The sequence below is a fragment of the Leptonotus elevatus genome, chromosome 21, assembly GCF_054856555.1.
Source record: "Leptonotus elevatus isolate MCC_2025b chromosome 21, RoL_Lele_1.0, whole genome shotgun sequence".
Taxonomy (NCBI): domain Eukaryota; kingdom Metazoa; phylum Chordata; class Actinopteri; order Syngnathiformes; family Syngnathidae; genus Leptonotus; species Leptonotus elevatus.
The window spans coordinates 10,030,433-10,051,043 of NC_141259.1; positions in this window are offsets into that span (position 1 = coordinate 10,030,433).

A 20,611-nucleotide genomic window follows, 5' to 3' on the forward strand; every position below is an offset into this window, starting at 1 on the left:
TTATGAACTTTATTTTGCCGCTCAGATGCTTGTTAGAGGACAGCAAGTTGTGCAAAAAAACTACAAAGTTTAGAGGTCAAATTAAATTCACCTGTTAAGGTTTTTAGTAGATTTTAGTCGTACACATACAAATCCCACATTTAACGCTGTTGCTGAGTGCAAGATCAGGTCAACCTCTCTGCTTTTTTCAATTCAATTCAATTCAACTGGCAGTGTACTGTTGATCCAGTTTGTATAAAGTTACGATGCGCTACAGACTTAGCTGCCCACACAGGTGTAATCTAGTTCACTGTATTGGCAGTGTAAACCTGGCTAACGATCTCAACCTGGGGTGGCCAATTAATTTCCCCAAATGGCCTCAAGAGAACTGGACTTTGCAGTCAAGGGCTTTACCCTGAGGGTGAACTCAATTGTGCGCGGTATTGATTTTATGTTTGCACAAAGCAGCACTTTGTATTCTTTTGATACACTCCTGTTTTGACCGAGAGTGAATTCTAAAATGTTTATGCACACTATGGAGGCAATATCAGGAACATTTTTGCTTAAACGTTTTACTTTAGTATTGATATATTCATTGTTAACAATTGGGGTGGCAGCTGACCCCCCCCCCCCCCAACCCCCCCCTTGCCATTCTGTAAAACCGCCTGTGAGCTACTGGAAAAAAGGTAAAAAAAAATAAGACCTAACTTGTATTGCTAAAAAAAAAAAGGTCTGAGTTAATCAAATGGTCGCCTCTCACGTCAACGAAAGAACATTGGAATATTATCAGCCGCGCAATTTTGTTGTTGTTTTCTCACACAGCTCATACTTGCATCGCTGCGGTTTGCGTTAGGCCCGGCAACCTTTTTCTTCATCCAAATTAATTGGCACTTCACATCCCTGCACCACCACTAAGCCTCTTGGTTTTTATCTCGCAAACATATCCCAATGACAGCTGCTGCGGTCTCCGAGGATTGGAACACAACAAACATGCGCGGTTCGAGACTGTGTTGTAATGGTTTCGTGGACACATGATCAGGAACGTCATTTTCGGCATTCTCCAATCCCGTGTAGTTACATTACAAAAAACAATCGCTGTCAATATGAAACGTGAATTCAAAATAGTACATTCTAGACTCACTCAGTCTGATTTATGCCCGGATCTGATAGCCAAAACTTTTAGCCTTAAGGCGAACCACTTGGCTGTGTGAATGTAACATTGTGCCAAGCTTGGCTTAACGACGACTACACAGGGAATAACCAAACCACCTGCCAAGATGAATTTTCTCTTAAAGTCTGCAATTCTAAATGTTGATATCAGTGAAATTCAATTCCATTGAGATGCTCGTAGCTATCTATGGCAGGGTTGAATTTTCTCAAGCAATTAATTTTAAAAAATGTTGTTGTTGGTTTTTTTTAATTAGACTTTCAAGGTTGAAGAACTTTAACATGTTTTTGGATTAAAATTTGTGCCAGTCAAAAAAAATCAATCTTGAACCAGAAATACATTTTGACTTCTTCTGCATTTACAGTTAAATTAGCCAAACGCACAATAAAAAAAAACTATCGGTCTCGCATTTGTTCTGTTCATATAGCCATTATTTTGACAGTGAGGAAGCAGGTGCGATAGGGAATGACATCCTACAAAGCAAAACAGCAAGAGGTTTCAGGTGTAACTCCAAAAAAGAAATATTCTCACAAACTTTTTAATAGAAGAATGTATTAACAGATTTAAAAAAAAATACAAAATAAAGCTAAAAAGAACACGAGTACAAGTAACACAGTGCAAATTGGAAGGAGCTTGTCAAAAAGTAGCTTTAAAAAAAAAAAAGATGTAGGTGTTATTGTGTGTCTGTGTGTGTGTGTTCTAGCTCTTAAGTTTCCCCCACTGTTTACACAGATTGCCTCATTCCACATCGGTGTTAATGCTTCACACAATACTGAGCAGCGTGCATCTGTCTTTCTTCTCTCTTCTGTTAGTCTGTGAAGGTTACTTACACCTACACGTTCCCTGACTTAATATCCCTTATAAACAAAGTCAATTAGTGGAAAGTAATGTTTACAGGGTTTAACTGCCATCTCTGCCAGGGTGTGTGTGTGTGTGTGTGTGTGTTGGGGGGGGGGGGGGGGGGGGGCGTATTCAAGCAAACAGCTGCTTTTAATCACCTTAGTTTTCAGACTGGTTAGAAGAAGGTTATAATTGGTGTTGCTGTGACAGCTAAATACAACGCTGCAGATGGCAGTGAGTGACACAATTTGCTGATGGGCACGAGGCAGAGAATGTTGTTTTCCAGCATTTAAATGGCACTGACAAAAAAAAACAAAGTAATTGATTGTATTTATCACCAGAAAAACTCATCATTAAATCTAGAAGGAACACTTGTCAAGGATTTAACAAATGGAACATCGATGGAATGAGGAAAATAACAGTAGCAAACGCAGATGTCAAGATCGCGAGCCAGTAGGTGACTCGAAAGTGAGGAGCCAATTGGCCATTGAAAACGAATACTGAATCTGAATTTTGCCATATGAGTCAGAACACCTCATTGTTGGCTGGCTAAAGCCGTGCTGTCAACAAACAAAAGGGGATTTGCCAACTTGGACGCCAGAACTAGCTTAGCGCTAGCTAGGTTGACGCTAGTAGAAACGTAGACGGATTTAAAATGGGGCCAAAGTGAAAAAAACTTTCTTTCTTCTCCCATCGGCCGATATACAGCACGGGATCCTGAAGGTTGAAGTAAATTATTTTAAGCTAAAGCGATATATAAGTATTTTTGATCAAATTCGATTGTTCATTTGTCGGACTATGACGTGTTTTTTTTGGCAAAAGTATATTGATTAACCCATTCGAGTTGATTTGGTCGCTTAAGTCAATAAGAATAACAAATGTGCATCTTTGGTGCGCCCACGGTGATATTAGACAAGAGATGAGCATTTATTATCTGATCCCAAACTTGACCCAAAACACACTCCCAAATCAACAAAGGGATGATCAGGGAAAGAGACGGAGGTTTTAGATTGGTCAGACAGAAAGAAACTGAGGTGAAAGCCTGGAAAAACATCACAAAAGTAGAATATAAAGGTTAGGTATTTCCAGGGCCGTTTCTAGCTTCATGGCAAGATGCTGTTTGGGGGCCTCTAGTTTGGCTTGGGGGGGTCCTAGGCAGCCACCTATAGCAAGAAACGGCTATGTTGGTAGCAACCAAATGAAATTTATGTTTTGTTGTAAATAATGCCGTTCTCTAGGTTGATAGGCTGTTGATGTCTCAAACCCAACGCCATAGCTTCTATTTCTATCCGACATAAAACAACATTTAAGAGAGAAACTCTTCCAAATCTTTGTATCGATGCGACCGTAGCACACGTCCTGCCAGGGTGTAAAGCAGCACTCACCCAAGCAAGGTACGCGGCTCATAACACTCCACAACACCCTGAAGCAGGAGAGAAACAAAAAAGGCAATCGCGCAGGGAAATAACACCAGTGATTTGATTTGCCATAACAAGATGGAAAAGCATACCACAAAAAAGGCATATGACAAGCATACCTGGGTTCAAGACTGCAGTCCAGATAACCGTAGACAAACTGGAGAGGAGATCTGCGAACAGGCTTTTCGAAAGAACAGGATCACTACCAATCAGTCGATCTATCCAACTATCTGTATGAATTCTTCATGCATCCTCATAAAAACTACCTCTCATAACCCATCCAAACAGGAAGAATTTGGCCATTGCTTTGCTGTTTCTCGTTAACAGTAAATAGTATCACCGGGTCCTGGAGGTGAAATTACACTCTATCATTGCTGAGAGCTCATTAAAAATGGATATAAGTGGTTGACAAACAGTGTCTCCCAGGCTGGAAAGTGTCAACGAGCCTGCTGCTCTCCTTCCATGTTGTAAAAAATTTAAGCTGATGTGACACAGCGGGCATGTTGGTGCCAGCCGTGCGCAGTGATTTATGCCTCTCATTTCCAGTAGGGGACATTTGAACTGAAAGCAGCGAGGATTTGCCTGTCTTCCAATGAGTCACTACAGAGGAGAAAACGTACAACGTACTTGGAGAGATTTTTGCTTTGTTGATATGAGAAACAAAGCGGCATCTGTCAAGGACATGCTCACAAATTACCACTTGGCACTGACTGACAATCATCAAACGGCACAAAGGCAAGACACAAAGGACGACTTATGTAGCCTCCAACTCGAATGTGGAATAACGGCAGCTTTCATCTGCAACACTCCCTGCGAGAGACTTCCCTTCTAGATGTAGCATTAATTTTGACTTAAATAAGAATTAAAGGTCATTGATGCGCATTACCTTTTGTCTATATTGCCGACGAGAAGAAACATTTATTAAAACCTTTGATGGTAACACAGAGCTAGCATGAAACACACCGTGTAGGCCTCTCACAGTGAGTTCTTTACAATAAAAGCTCCGGGAGCCATGAAACTGCCAACGTTGCCTAAATGTGTCCCAAAACCCAGACCAAACGGGTTGTTCGTCTCATCATGCCATTAGTGCCCATTTGTGAAGCACCAGGTGGTCGGCAAATTAACACTTCTCCTGATACTGCAGTCTACGAGCTACTGGCCTCTGCTTCTTTTGTGCTCCTGATATTCCTGGCATGTCGTGTGGCTCTGTTTTTGTGGTCTTATGTAGTAATAAAGATTCTAATTCCCTGAGTCTGTCTGTCCTCATTGAACAGTTATTAGCATCCATCTGAATGGTGACAGTTGGAAAAGCAAGAAAAAGAACGGCAAGTAGGAAAAAAATACCCATGACCTTTTTTTTGTATTTGCAGTGTGAGTCAGAGGCTCACTGCAGTCCCTGAACTCCTGTTATCTAAGTGAATTGAATAAAGTCAAAAGAAGAGCCCAAGGGCACCATGTTAAACAATACCCGCTACACAGTCTATCAAGAATTGGTATAAATAAATGTGGAAATGTAAGATAGCCTCGAACTGCCAAACTTATGAATTAAAGAGACTGAAAACTGACTCTCACACGAGGTAGAGTGTGAGTGAGTTCCTTGAAATATCCGGCAACATCATTTCTTGGCTGTGTTTTGGGTTGCTTCTTGGGTCATTTGTATTGTTACGGTATGATCATGATGTGATATTGCTATATTGCCATGTCCCTTGTGATGATGTTGTCAGTTTCCATGCCCATTATGATGATGTTGTCAATTGCCAAGCAGTTGCTATGACCCTTGTGATGACGAAGTTGTCAGTTGCTATGCAGTTGCTGTGCCCCTAGTGATGATGAGGTTTTCATTTACCACACAGTTGCTATGTCCCTTGAGATGAAGTTTTTGGTTGCCATGCAGTTGCTATGTCACTCGGGTGATATATGGGTGAGTTGTCACACTATATGGGGTAAGATGTCACACTATATGGGGTAAGATGTCACACTATATGGGGTAAAATGTCACACTGGATTTTGCAACTAATAAAACAAGGACAAAATTATAAATTTTCTCCTGTTTTGTTTGGGGGTTTTATGTTTTTTTGTTTGTTTTTACAGCCAGAGAAATTGTCATTGATCTTGAAAATGTATCATCGTCACAGAGCTAACTCATTTCCTTATTTTAAGACTCATCATCTGAAGGGCAATTCTGGCATTTGTAAACCGAGTTACCAGTGGTGCATTTTTCATTGGCCCGTTCTTGTTGAAAATGTTTACTTTGGGTTGTGCAAAACAGATAACTGGCAGAAAATTGCAATGTAACAACGTACCCTTGATACAACTAGCCCCGGTGTCTCCCGTGTATTTTGCAGCAAAAAATAAACTTTCCAGATGAGCTGTTACTAATGATCCAAAACTGACGATGCATATCCTGTTGAGAAGTTATCCATCCTACTTTCTCCAATGCTATATTCACAGGGTGAGCAAACACAAACTTGCTTTGAATGGCCTTAAGATCCTTACCATGCTCTCCAACTGGGGACCTATGACTTGCAAAAATGGCACCATCACAACAAACATTGCATGCACACACTAGGCAAGTTCTCATTTATTTGGACTGCTTAACACCCCTCCTGCTCCCATCCACACTGTCAACAACACAGTTTGCTTTTAGCTGCAAAATTGCCCAACAACAAAGTTATCCTGATAATGACATCATTACTGAGAAGAAACTGCAATTTGCCGTACAGAGGACGAGCCGCAAAAAGAGTCGACGGGATGATGAGATAGACTTTTACTAACGTGATGGAAAGGCGATTTCTGTTTTTGTTTGTTTTAATTGACTCTATTCAAATTCAGTTAGACAAAACCAATATATCAAGTTTTCTTTATTCTTTTTAATTTGTCAAATTAGAGAGTAAGGGAAATGCAAAAATCATCCAGAAGGATAATGACAAATCTATTCATCGTGTTACATAAATCATTATTGAATTGAGCTTGGAGGACAGCTGGGCCATTAGTCTGCTCATACAGCATTCGTTGTATTGAGGTGGTCAGTAGTTTATGTATCGAGCTTCCCTTTAGGTGGCCGCACTCCTTGGCAGCAAGTCAGTGACTGTCAAAAGGCCCGTGCGGTGACGAAGCAATTTGGTAACGTTTGTTTTTGGTCATTTTTGTACTGCTTGTAGCTTACTGGGGCCATTTGTCAAAATAAAATCATGGTTCGATTTATTCATCCGCAGCCCTTGTGGTTGAGGAACCTCGGACTACATTCATGTCTCCCTTTCATGGTCATTTTCAGTAATATCACTCATTTTTATTTGTCGGAGCACTCTTGTCCTTCCCCCCCCCCCCCCCCCCCCTCGTTCACTTCTGTTGATGCCGTCGTGAGAGCACAGGCCTCTGGCTTGCGTACTTGAGCAATTGTCAAGCTTACTCCAGAAGGAAACATTTGAAAGATGCGCATTTGCTATTACAGCAGTCTCATTAGTATCTGGCCTTCAAGTGAGCTTCTCTTGTATTGATTATATGAACCACGGTTGACACTGTCCTTTCTGCTGAATTAATTCTCCCCAAGAAAGCGGTGATTTGGCTGGGCCATAATCATCCAAAGAGCAGCATCAGGGCAATTAACCTCTTCTCCTGGCAGTAGCGGAGGAGTGAGGGATAATCAGCAGCAAACACACAAGATAAACAGGATGAACTATAGTACATCGTAATCTGCCCACATAGTCGCAAATTCGCCAAGATACCGAATTCTTTTTTTTTTTAACCTTTTGGCATGGAAAAAAAACGTCAGGGCTCTTTTCTTACATTGTTTTGTTTACAAATGGTCTACGGAAGGAATATCAGCCCTGTTTATTCTCGCCGCGCTATTAACACAACCCTCTGGAGAGCCTTCCTCTCTGCTTGGGGTAGTGTTTTCATACCTGACAGTGATTCCAGAAGTGAGGATGCTCTCCACTAAGCCCCTATGGGCCATTGTGATTGGCTACAGCTCAGACCTGCCTTCCTGAGCGGACTGATGAAGTAAAGCCACCTCTGGGGCAGCAGTGTGCACAGACCAACTCCATTTGGGTGACACTTTGAGGCGGAGTAACTTGTGGATGTCCACCCTCTCCACTTTCAATCCCTTTGATAATGAAAGGATGGAGACAGGGGTCTCCTGAAAGTCAATAATGGACTCCCTTATTTTGGAAGGTCATTGTCCTCTCCTCTGCAGCTTGGCCTCTTCCAAAGCCTGTTATTAGCACACTTCAGGATGATTGTCACAGTAATGTGCATAGAGGCTGGAATGGTTTGGGCTGAGGCAGTATCACTGTGGTGAGCCGGTGCTGACTGTGAGCTCAGTTGAGACTTTTGCACCAATCGTCACCAGAAAGTCCAGATCCAGTCACGGGTGCCATATGGAGGCCCAGGGCGCACTGTGTAGTTGACCTGATATATTAGAGCGAAAACCAAGACCAGAGGTATCAAATCCAGACCCACAAAGCTCCCGGTGATGTTGTTTACTTGCCGGTTGAGTAGAAACATCTGTGGCTAAAGCCAAACTGTGGCAGAGTTTTTACTTTCTGGACCTGTATTTGACATTTCTGACAAAGACTCATTTTGGTTCAAACCAACCAATTTACAGTAAATACAGTAAACTCTACCAATTCTTCCAAACGGAGTGGTTTAGCTAAAACTAGGCCAGCAGCTTTTCAATTTCTACAAAAGGCACCCAAGGTGAAAAGGAACATTTAACCCAAGCCTGTACGCACCTCACATGATGCTGTTTGGATGAGAGAAAATCCCAACTATATTCTCCCTTGCCACTAAATCATTGAAGATATAGATTTGAAATTGAGTACTCTAGAAAAAGATCCGTTCTAATAAAAGATTAAAAGGCCCAGATTCAATTTGACATGACCAACAATGGATGTATGGAACCTTCTGACCACAAAATGCATGTCTTTCAGCATATCACACCAAAAAACATACATACTACGTTAATAGATAATTATTTCCCAACTTTTTACCAGTCAGAGAATGAATGTCAAGTAGAAGAAATATAAAATAGGAATGTGCTACTTCCGATATTGCCCAGCACTACTTCTAACTTTTGCTGACTTTTCCATATTGAGTACTTAACTATGTGGCATTCGACTCTGAGAAGAACAATTTTCCCCAAAAGTTACTCAAACACAAACGGCATACGGGTTTCGACTCACCTCAAAGACTGCCTTACAACAAATGATGTTCTCATGAGCACACTCTAGCTGATGCCAAAAAATTTCGTGGTTAATTTTCATAAGGAATTCTCTGTCCTGACATTTCGCTACATCAAAGGACAGTATTAGTACGGGTAACAAAAAGAGATTCACTTCGCTCTCTTCTCTCATGCATCCCACTCCTCCGCCCACCTTTTCTGAATGAACAGATCGATCTGCAAGAACGTGCACGAGCACAGATTCGGCGATGATGATACCTGGTCTAATTACACGCTTGCTCAATGGACTGACCTTTAACATTCGGGTTGGAGGAGGAAAACCCTGCCAACACCTTGAATAGTGATTGATAATAAGAACACCTTAAATGCGCGGTATGGTGGGGTGGTAGAAAGTTCTCGTTGATGTGTTATCTGTTAAATAAATTAAAAAAAATCCTGCTTTTCTCCACAGGGACAAAGCAGAAAGTCAAACAACTACATATTGGGTCATTCTTTTCCTCCTTTACTAATTTGTGAACGCTGAAGACTTTTCACATTTAGTCTAAAGGGATTCGAGTTTCTAAATTCCGAGTGCAGAGTTGTCGGAAGATAGACATCAGGACATTGACACGGACCTACAACTCCATTAAGAGATGGTCTAATTAGGCATCGATGGCTTCCGTCGAAACTCTCAAACTACTGATCTTCTCTGTCCAGAATTTTCACAGTCTTTTCCTCAAGAGTTTGTCCTGTCTCTTTGAATACAAAAATGATCTGCTGACTCTGGAACCCAGCAAGACTTCCTTCCTTTGTTGTGCCAAGCGTTTGTGTAGGCGTTGTTTGGTCTCTCCAATGTAGAGGTTACAAAACTCCTCACTGCAGTGTACTGCATAAAAAAACATTGCTGAGTTTGCCTCTAGGGATTTTGCCCTTGGGTTAACCATCTTTTGTCTGAGGGTTTTGCTGGGCTTGAAGTACATAGGTATGCTATGTTTGGAGAAAATCCTTCTGAATTCTCGACAAAGTAATGGACCGAAAATATTCCACAGAGAGACCACAATAAACGCCTCCTGTTTTTGTCCTCGGGGTCGGTTGGCCTTTCTTCTCATGACTGATTTGACAAATGCCCACGAGTGTCACAGTTTTGTGTTGTGAATGCAACTCTGCTCACTGACCCCCCCCCCCCCCCCACCCCCAGCTAATCATTTGGACCCCGCTATGCTCCACTGAAATCTTCAGGCACACCCACCCTCTGTTCACTGCCAGATTGCCCCCCCCCCCCCAATTTTTTTTTAAGTATGATCAGTCACTGTCTGCCTTAGGTTCCGATCCAATCAGCTAAAGAATTCCACCAATGCCGCACGAAAATATTGCTATAACTTTCTCGGGGATACTTACTTGCAGTTCATTATCTTTTCAAAGATGTCATCATCAAGACATTCCGACAAGTAAGAGTCAAACATCAACTTCACCCTCAAAAAAGGCCCAACAGAGGATGTGGCAGCTTGAAGAAGCGCAGACTACAGACTTTGGGATTTTGGACTTGATTGGTCATGCCAGAAGATACCTTCGGATTACCGGTGTTTCCCTGGTAAAAAAAAAAATACAAATTTTATTTTCTACTGAACTAATGTGACGGAATGATCCTGGGGGGTAAGCTAGCTCATTGTTGTTGTCCATCGAGGGTACTGAATCAAAAGCACAAGCCCCCCCCCGCCATTACATGACATTTTGATTTAATTAGTTGTCACCTGGCGACTATGTAAAGATCACAAGCATTTTGGCAGGAAGCAGTACCATGATTATCTCTAAATTGTAAAGGACACACAAACACACAGAGGCGCACTTCATTACCATTCGGCATAGCAATCAAAAACACAAATGGGCAGATGATCAAACACCGCTGCATTGGCGAGGTTCAAAAACAAGCAGCCGGGTGCTAAGAAGCTGTCATCACATAAAATACCTTCTCTTGAAAGTGTGGCTACCTCTCTGATACCAATCTACTGCAGGGCAATGCGGCAAATCGTTTCTTTCAAAGCATGTTTTTAGCCGTTCATCATTTGTCACCCCCACTGCTCCCCTCTCCCGTCACTCTCATTTTTTTCCAAGAACTACAAGGGGGGGGGGGGGGGGGGGGGGGGGGGGGATAGCGCTAGCATTAGCTTTTTTTCTTGGTTCAAAGAATCTCTCACGTTTTTTTCTCCTCAACACTCACATCCACAAGTAAATCATGGCCTGACACGAATCATTATCTGTGACACCTGGAATAACCTCCTTTATCAGAGTTTATTGGCTAATCTGTGGCAGAACACATTGACCCTGTGTGAGGACCAGGAAAGGATGAGTTTAGAGACTGCTCGTTTACCTGTGAAGCACATGTGGCTAAAGCCAAACTGTGGCAAGGCTTTTACTTTCCAGAGCTGGATTTGCCACTTCTGGATAAATGGACTAGACTTAAGTTTTATCTTGCGAAAAGAATCAAAAACTTTACCTTCAGTAACTACTTGTTGTTTTTGGAGTTTCTCTCCCCTATATAACATGCGGATGATCACATCAGTGGTCACCATAAGGGTGGGGGAAAAACAATGACGGATCTAAGAGCCCGTGAAATTAGTATTATCAGTAGGGATGTCCCGATTCGATCACGTGATTGGAAATCAGGCCTGATCACGTGGTAGCTGACTCGATCGGAATCAAACGTTGTCTCCCGATCAGGACTTATAGATAAATATATGAGGTTATTATTATTATTTTTTTTATATATAACTTTTTATTAGATCTGGAGTTGCCCGGTGGCACAGAGTGAGACTTCATTTTTCCACACAGCTTGGCATGCGGCACGGCGTCACTTTGCTACGGTGACACTATTTGCATAATGCCATCGAGACGATAAGTTATTATCATCTTTAATGTGTAAAACGGAGACGGTGCGACTGGCATTGAGTGCAAAGTGAGCAAAGGATGTACAGTAGATGCGTTGCACGCTTCCTCGCTGTGTGCTGAACTTCACTGCCAGGCAGACCCGCCACCGCCGCCACCACCGCCATCAGGCGCTGGCGACTCTGGACGTGCTCCGGGTCCTCCCTGTGGATCCGGCTGCGGACATGTTTCTTTTCCTTCCCCCACTCTGATCCAGGCGCCCGCTGGAACTTTGCAATAGCGTCCAAGGGACCCCGGCGCGTAGCCTAGCCGAGCCTACCCTAGCGCGAATCCGGAGGGTCCGATGTCCTTCGCTGGGTCGCTAAATCACGCCCAGACCGGCAATCTAGCCTGGTGCGAGTCCAGACCAGTCAGGATATGGTATGATTAAATGAATTTTGCTTGCTTTCTCTTCAAATGCAGCCTTTTGTTTGTTGTAAAGTTGGCTTTGTTTCACGCTTTAAAACGGCTACAGTAGGTTCTCAAAAATAAAGCTCTTGTGAAAAAAGTAATATAAAGGTTAATAATAGCCCTTTGAGTAATATGTGCCAAAAAAAAGGGGGTTTCAATGTTTTACTAAGTTTAGCCACTGCTCCAATCGCCATATGAAAGGTGTTGGGGTAGTTTTGTTAAATAAAAAAAAAGAAGAAAAAAACACACTGTTTTCCCCTTCTTAATAAAATGCCAAGGTATCGGATTAGGACTCGGAATCAGCCGATCTCAAAATGAGGTGACTTGGACTCGGGTCCAAAAAAGTGTGATCGGGACATCCCTAAAGTGGTGAGGCCCAAAGTCACATTAAGAGTAAGTAAGTAAACAACTTACCATTAAACATGCTGAAATCCATTTTTAGCGATAAACATGCCCTGTGCAGTTTTTTCACTTTCTCCTTTCTGATCACACACAGGAATCTCACTCAAGGTAACAGAAAATACTCTGGCAGATACATACGCATTCTAGGGTGCACATCTATCTCTCATGGCCAGCAGCTATTGCACTTAGCAGATGTCAACAGAAAATAACGCAGACACACACACAGGCAATCTTATTTGTTTAAAAATCGTTTGAGGTCAAAGCAATTCAGTCGGCCAGATGCAGAGCATCAAGCAGCAAAAACTCATCAATTGCTCTCAATTTTAAGTTCCTTTTCATCTTACTCCCTTTTTGTGTCTCGTCTCCTCTTTGTGTTTATCCATGCTGCTGTATGACCAATAAATACCCACAACAAGAGAACACCTAGAAGTAAAGTAAACCTGTTAAACTTGTGCTGGGTCAAAGGTCATAAAGAGAATTTGAAATTAGAAGCGCCAACTATTGTATTCCTATCGTTGACAAAACTACCTACGAGGAACTTGACTAAGTGCAATTTCTGCAGAAATTGCGTAGGAATGCTGAAAGCTGAATGCTAATAGCTGAAGGCTTATGAAGTAAATTGAAAGATAAATTGTGAAAATTACAAAGTATGAATTGCAGTTGAAAGATAAATGAACAAAAAGAACACTTGAACCCGGGAGGCGTGAATTTTTGAAGCAAGTTGAAATTTATATGGAAAAGTTATCTGAAAGTACCCTCGATTCATTTAGATGGAAAAGTGGAACTAATTATATCCAATGGAAAAATTATAATAATTCACTCAATAGTGCCACCTAGGCATGCAGTTCCCTCGATTCATTTAGATGGAAAAGTGGAAATATGATAGTCAGTTTGGTATACATGTTAGCATAATTGCCATGGATATATTTACAATGTACAGTCGGAGGTGGGATTCAAACCCGCTACTTCCTGATTCCTAGACAAGGCCATTTTTAATTTGATTTTCAATGCGTAACGATGGTCAGTTGTATGCATGGAAGTGGGCGTGGAAAAGTGGGACTTTCAAGTTCAACGTCAGTCCCATTGAAAATGAATGGGGAAAAGTGGATATTTAACGTTAAATTGTGCAAATACTGTAAGTAATGTGGAATCAGACGCGAACGGTGTAAATCGGAAGCATTGTGTGGGAGTTGTTTCACGGCAAAAAAATTGCGGAGAATAAAAATCATATGTGGGAATGCTGGAAGCATTTTATTCTCCACAGCTAAATTTTACACTAGTTTGTAAAAATTTATTAGCATTACTGTGGTTGTTTTACCAAAATATAAGTCATAAATCAACAGGATAAAAAAAATAATAATAATAAAAAATAAAAAAAATAAAAAAATAAAAATTCCCTCACTATTATTTTAAACAAAGTACATATTGATTCAACTTTCTATTTTCTGTCATCATTATCCCTCTGAAGAACGGGGTCACCTCACCCTGATCGAGTCATTTTGCTGAGCGTTAGAACATCATTTAAGCATTCAACGCTTCAGAGTTTGGAGCGCACAGCTGTTATTGCATTGATTTTTGCTGTCACACTGCCCACGTGGGGGGGGGGGGGGGGGGCTTTATAAAGGATTGGATTTGAATGCCCCTCCTATGATTTGTGCCGCGCAAAAGTGGCCTAGGGAGCTCACCTTGTTAACTCAAGCAATTAAAGTGCTGTCATACATACAAATCCAGGCTATTGTATGAGGACGTAAAGGAATGTAGCAGCCATTTTGTTTTCATTTGTCCTCGAACTTACACTGCTGTCATTTGTAATCAAATACCACGATAAAATAATGGCTAGAAAAATGTGAGAATGAAAACTATAACAAAAATGTCCTGTGAAATAATTATACTTGAAAATACTCATGATTGCGTTTACTTTGAGTTAGTAGCTAGCTAATAGCGAGTAGCTAGCTAATATGCCTCCAAATGGAAACGTTCCATTGTTTTCTTCTGACTTTTTACTTCTGACGGTGAGACACAAATAATCCCGCAAAGCAGCGGGCAGTGTCTTGATCTTGTGTATTTCGCATCTTCACCAAGGCGGGTAACCTGACTTACATGATTTAGCGTTACGTTAAAGCTGGACGTTTCGTTAAAGCGTGGCGGCAGTTGCGCTACCCTCAGTGGAGGGCCGTTTATGAAGGCAGACCTTGATCAGCGCGGAGGGGAGATCTGAAGAAACATTTTTTCCACTGTTTCGTTTCTACAAAGACGGAGGAGAAAAAAACATTTTTTATTCAAGATATGACAAAATTAATGGAGCAGAGTAAAAAATAAATAAATAAAAGCTATAGAAGAAAAATGATAACTGTATAGTTGTTTCACCTTAATCCCTAAACATTTTAGCACTGCTTGACTGTACAGTTTATATACTGCGCTGCATTAGATAGAAGCATTAATTGGTTTGCGCTTTGCTGTCAAACCCATAGCTAGTAAAACACTACAAGGTTCATAATGTACAAAATAATTATATCTCAAAGGAATTTAAATATCCAGATGATCTCCATTCCTTCAAAACATATTACGGCTTCACGTCCGAGTACCTTTTATTTATTTATTTATTTTAACACGAGTATCTGTACTACAATGTGATTACTTTTGCCACCTCTGGCTGAATCTGAAGGAATACCGCTTGATTGTCTCACATACACTGAACACAAATATCAATTACACACTTTTTTACTCCTATTTGTCGTGAGCTGAACTCAAAAATCTAAAACTTTCTCTACAATACACCAAAGTCGGTATCCGGTGTGACCAGCATTTGGCTCACACGGGTGCAATACATCTCCTTCGCTTAGAGTTGATCAGGTTGTTGTCGCCTGTGAAGAAAGAGAGAACACCTCTCCATTGTGCCAGACGCCGTCGAATGTGAACATCCGCCCACTCAAGTTGGTTACGGCGGCGAACTGCAGTCGGGTTCGAGGCCCCGATAATATGGAGGACCAAAACTGTCAAAATTCAAAATAAATAAATGATGAAATAAATAGATAAATGACTAAAAAGTGAAAATAAAAACGGATCTAGAAAAAAAAATATCATTTGAATAATTAAATAAATAATTCATTAATAATAATACGAATTCATCTATAATAATCCATTTATTTATTTATTTAGTCGTTTATTTATTTTGAATTTTGGGGCAGTTTTGGTCCACCATACGTTAAGGATGAATATTTTCCTGCTGTTTGTGAGGAAAACATTCAACATAAAAATCAAACCGTGCGGGCTGGGTGAGTGTCATTTTTACTCCAAGGCGACTGCCATAATCCAACATGCTGGTCTAAATGTGCTTATGTGCGCAAATTTGCAAGGATGTTAGCTTCCTCGCTAATGATATTTAACAGGTTTTCCTGGATGTCATCAAATTTTTATGACTCATGCGCACACAGGTCTGCGGATTGCGAAATTATTTTTCTCAATACAACACGCCCTAAATTTAATCATCAAACATTAGCAAATGTTTTCTGGTATACTGCTTCCAAGACTTTTGTATCGTAATGATATGGAAATTGATCATTATTTTGCCATATAGCCGGCTTCTATCGAATATGTATTCATAAGATAGAAGAAAGTGAATATCTTTCACAAACAATTTGCTTAATATTGCTTTTTTTTCCCCTCCGATGATTTGTGTGGGCCAGAGGCAGAATGAGATTGAAACATTGTGGTATTAAGTTTGCAAAACACAAAACGCATTATGAGTCAGTGTTGTGACGCGACGCTGATTGATGTCACTTTGAGTTGCTCTCATATTGCCACGCACGAATAAGATATATGATGTGGTCGTTTTACTGTACAGTACAATGACCTGTTGCTTCCATTGTCCTTATTTGATTCAACTGACCTTAAAATATCCCCCACCTTTCCTGAATATAATCATCCTCCACAGTCTTTCTTTTTTTTTTCTTTTTTTTTTCTCAGCCATCCATTGGATGAATACAAATACAAGACATGCACTGTGATGGGGTTGAAGGCCATAAAGGGGGAAATGAGTGATTTAATTGCACTAAAGATCACTATTATTAGGAGATTTGAAAAGCTATTATCAACAGCGGCAGCAGCCAGGAGTCATTCAAGGTCCACAGTCAACCATCCCCCCCAGTCTTAAGTGCCCAATGTTCGGCTAGGAAAGGTCATGCCACTATTGTCACCGCGCTTTGATCGTCGCTCTGTTTTTTTTTTTTCTTTCATAATCAGAATCATGGAGATAAATAAGTATGTACATTTGTTTTTGTGGTTAATCACTTGTACTTTGGCAGTGTTTTGACTGGATACGAAATGTAAAATGACAAGAAACAAAATGAATGGATATCTAATAGAGGTGAGTCAAAAGCAAAGCCCAAAAACCCGCAATTATACCAAAACAATATTCATCATTATAGTGTCTCTAGTCACTACCTCAAACTGGCACTTCTGCTTTTCACTACTTTTCACTTTGTATCGGAGATGAGGGCCAACACATTTTCATGGTCACTGATGGTCTTCCGGAGGATTTTTTATTTTTTATTTTTTTATTTTTTTATTTTTTTGTGTGTCTGGCACAGGATCAAGGCATCAGTGAGATTTCGGTCTGTGGTTGCTATGCGGCATTGTTGGATGTGCCAGTAATTGATGTCCCAGAGGTTGCTGGAGTAGATTCAGGACTGAATGAATGGGCAAGTCAATAGCATCAATTTTGTTGTCATCCACCTGAGGCGCGGGGCATAACTTTCCACTACATTAGCATGTGGTCTGGATGCGGGTCTCAGGGTTTCAGTCAGGGTACCACAGACTTGCTCAGTAACATGGTTCTCATTGCCCTCAGAAATGCGCAAAAATGCAAATTGCGTAACAAACTGTTTTTTTGTCACACCTCTAGTAATTAGATGTATATTTCCAACAGCCTCTAATAAAGAAATACAATAGTATCTTTCGACGCTGATGACTAAATCCGTCATTTTTATTGCCGTATCCTTTTTCCATTAAATTAGACATCAAGAAGACAGTTTTACAAGATTAGCTCGCCAACCAATTGAACAAACGCATACTAAATTGTTTAATGAAGATATCGAATATGGTGACCATATTGTGTTCCATAGGCTATGACTTAATAAATGTCGGAGGTAAAAATGAAAGTCATCCATTCAGACACTTACCGCTATTCCGTTAGGGAAAAAAAGCCCGGCCACGCAGACAATGGCAATGTTAAAAACGAATTAGAAATAAATAAATAAAGTGCAAAAGCAGCAACTGGAGCCATTCTTACGGGAAATGCGCACAGGCTGCCTACATACTTAAAAGTTTCTGGCCTCATATGCAACCAAGAGGTTGGAGCCTTTGTTAATACGTGTGGAAAGTGAACAGAATTATTTTTTTTTTAATCAGAAACTGGGCAATATTGTAAAGATGTTTCCTATTCCTAACAGCCAATGACGTGCAGTGAGCTCAACACGTGCCACTCAGCTAAAGTTCAGGGCCACCGTCAGCCAGCGCGCGTTTCTGCCAGCCACAGTAAACGCTGCAGTGCACTCTGCCTCCCATTTGCTGCACAACCAAAAGCGGACAATTTCAAACCCGCCCGGACGCCCGGAAAAAATGTAATAAAGTGTAAAAGAGCACAATTCCTCACAAAAGCAAGCTAGCAATAGCAATGCCAAAACACCATGTCAAGTGAAACAGCCAGTTAATCGAAGCACATCCACAAAGCCAATCTTTCCTTTTGCACCATTCTTTGTTGAAAAGTACCAATAATTCTTTGTCCCTTACTTTGATGAAGATCCTGTAGATAAGGCGTTGGTCTCCTGTCCTTCAAAAGATGGTGTTTCCCCTCAAAAGAAAGACGTGAAAATACGGACAGGGCCTGGGAAAAGTACAGTAACGATGTGCTTTCAGGAGGATCATTTTTGCAGCATTTTTGCCTGCAGGCCAGATTGAAGTAATGAGTCCTTTTTAATTGAGGTGTTTGTTGTCACTTTTAAACCAATAGGGTAGTGTAGGCTTTGTAAAATGAACGAAATAATTAAAAATAAATAGAAAAAGCCAAACGGTTTCAACTTTCATTTCAGCCTGGGGTAGGCAGTGCTAACAGCTAATAATTGTGTGACTTAGTGAATGAGATATGCCTAATATACCTGAAGATGAAGATTAAAAAAATAATAATAATTTTAAAACGCTATACAAATGAAACCCATTTACCATTACCAGTCACGGTATTTCTAAAAATGCCAGTACTATTTTTCTGGGAGAGGCACTGCTGCGCCAAGAGCCGGAAGGGAAAAAAACAAGTCGTTGTAAACACAAGCCAAGGCTTGAAATGCTGTAAAAGTCGATATTGAGCTCATAAATTGGAATTTGGAATGCCACTGAAAATTTCAACAACGACTTGTTTGGGAACACCTTCACAGTACTAACGGTCAACAATCCACTTCGATAGTCCCACTTACTGCATTACACCTAACCCTGTTGAACAGCAGAAACTCACATTCAGATTTTTGCGCCGAACTGTAACGTCAACTGGCTGGCCATTCCTCAAATCCTCCTCATCTGTCACAGGCAGTTGGACAGGAGGAGGCGGTGTTGATGGCGATGTAGCTTCTCACCTAGCTTAAATGGCACCACCATCAGCCAATCATTAGATGTGCACTGAGGGACAAAAGGAGTGATCCTTTTCCATGCCCCATTTTCTCTCTGCCGCCTTACTTTGACATCACTTCCAGACCAGAAGCTCACTAAAAAAGAAAGCAGCCGACTTGGATGCGACCTGATCATTTTTTTGGTGATCTCTTATTCCAGCTGCCGATAGCATGAGTTTTGACGACGGTGGCTAATAATGTGATTTTGTTGCTTTTGTTCAAGCTACATTTTGGTTAATTTGTCTCCTTCTTTTGTTATCAATCTTGCTGCACTGTTGTTATTAATTCATATTTTATTATATATTTTGTTATATTGACAACTGCCTATTTCATATTGTTTTGAGACTTTTAGTCAAATATGATTGAATGTGTAACTCAGGGATTATTAACTACGGGAATATGAAACATACCCATTGTGCCCTTAAAAACAAGTTAATAGCGAAAATAATGTGAGTAAAAGTTGCATTTCTCCTTTGTTCTATTAGAGATTATATTCACATTAGTAAACTTAGCATGTAGCTTTACTTAGCTCTACTAACATGTTCGCATATTGTTATAATGGTCCTAAACCAGTCTTCATATGATATATTTATCTTTTCAATTAACCATACAACCAACATGAAACTAGCAGCTAGCTAAACTGTTGCGTTAGCTTACCTGTCCTTGTGGATTTTGTAGCGATGAATGAAGGCAGATGTCGTCGTTAGTCATGGCTTTGACTTGCAAAACGGGCTCTTTTTGCTGATTTTATTGAAAACATCATTCTTGAATCCAAATCTTATACTCTTCGGAGTTTCTTCCATACCTGTTTGTATTCGTGCCACATGGACTGCCAAGTTTGTGCAAATTTGTATAAATATAAATGAGATGACTTGTCAAGTCAAGCTCAAGTTTTTCTCACATTTTTGCCAAGCTAGCTGCAAGTCCTGCCGAAATGTGGAAAAGCTGCTTTTCACCATGACGGCACATGTACAGTACTCCCGGTTGGCCCAAAGGCACCATTAGGATTAATAAAATGAGAAAAGATGTTATGTAATTGCTTCGAAACTAATTCACATTCCACAGGTGAGTCGATTCAAAACGTGGTGGAAATTTTTGTGATCGTGAAGAGATGGAAATAGGTTTGGAGTTCAACATGAAAAAGAGGCTGGAGTCTCATCAGTTCTGGTCACAAGGAATTTATTTTTCAAAAACAGAGGAACACATTCATGAGAGGATGACACGCACAATGGGCAAAACACGGATATATACAAACACAAATTATCCTCTTTTTTTTTTTTTGGATCAGTCATTAATCATATTTGGGCAGTCTGTCAAAACTTGCTTCTTTAACGGTGTCATGAATATGACCAATTCTCTGAACTGAGGTTCAATTGATTATAAAAGAGAACATTAAAAAATATATATACAAATATGGTACATTTATGGGGTTGGACATTTATACAAAAGCCAAATGATTCCCTAAAACGATAGAAAAAAAGACATCACAGTATTTGTGAGTAAAATACCTTCCAAAAACCAATGATAGAAGATTTACAACATGGACTCCGTTTATGTTGCTCACCCCACCGGGTTCTGACGGACTACCGGTGAATTTTCTTCAGACATATCTGGCGGCCAACTCAACACAAAATTTGTGCAAAAATATATTTCT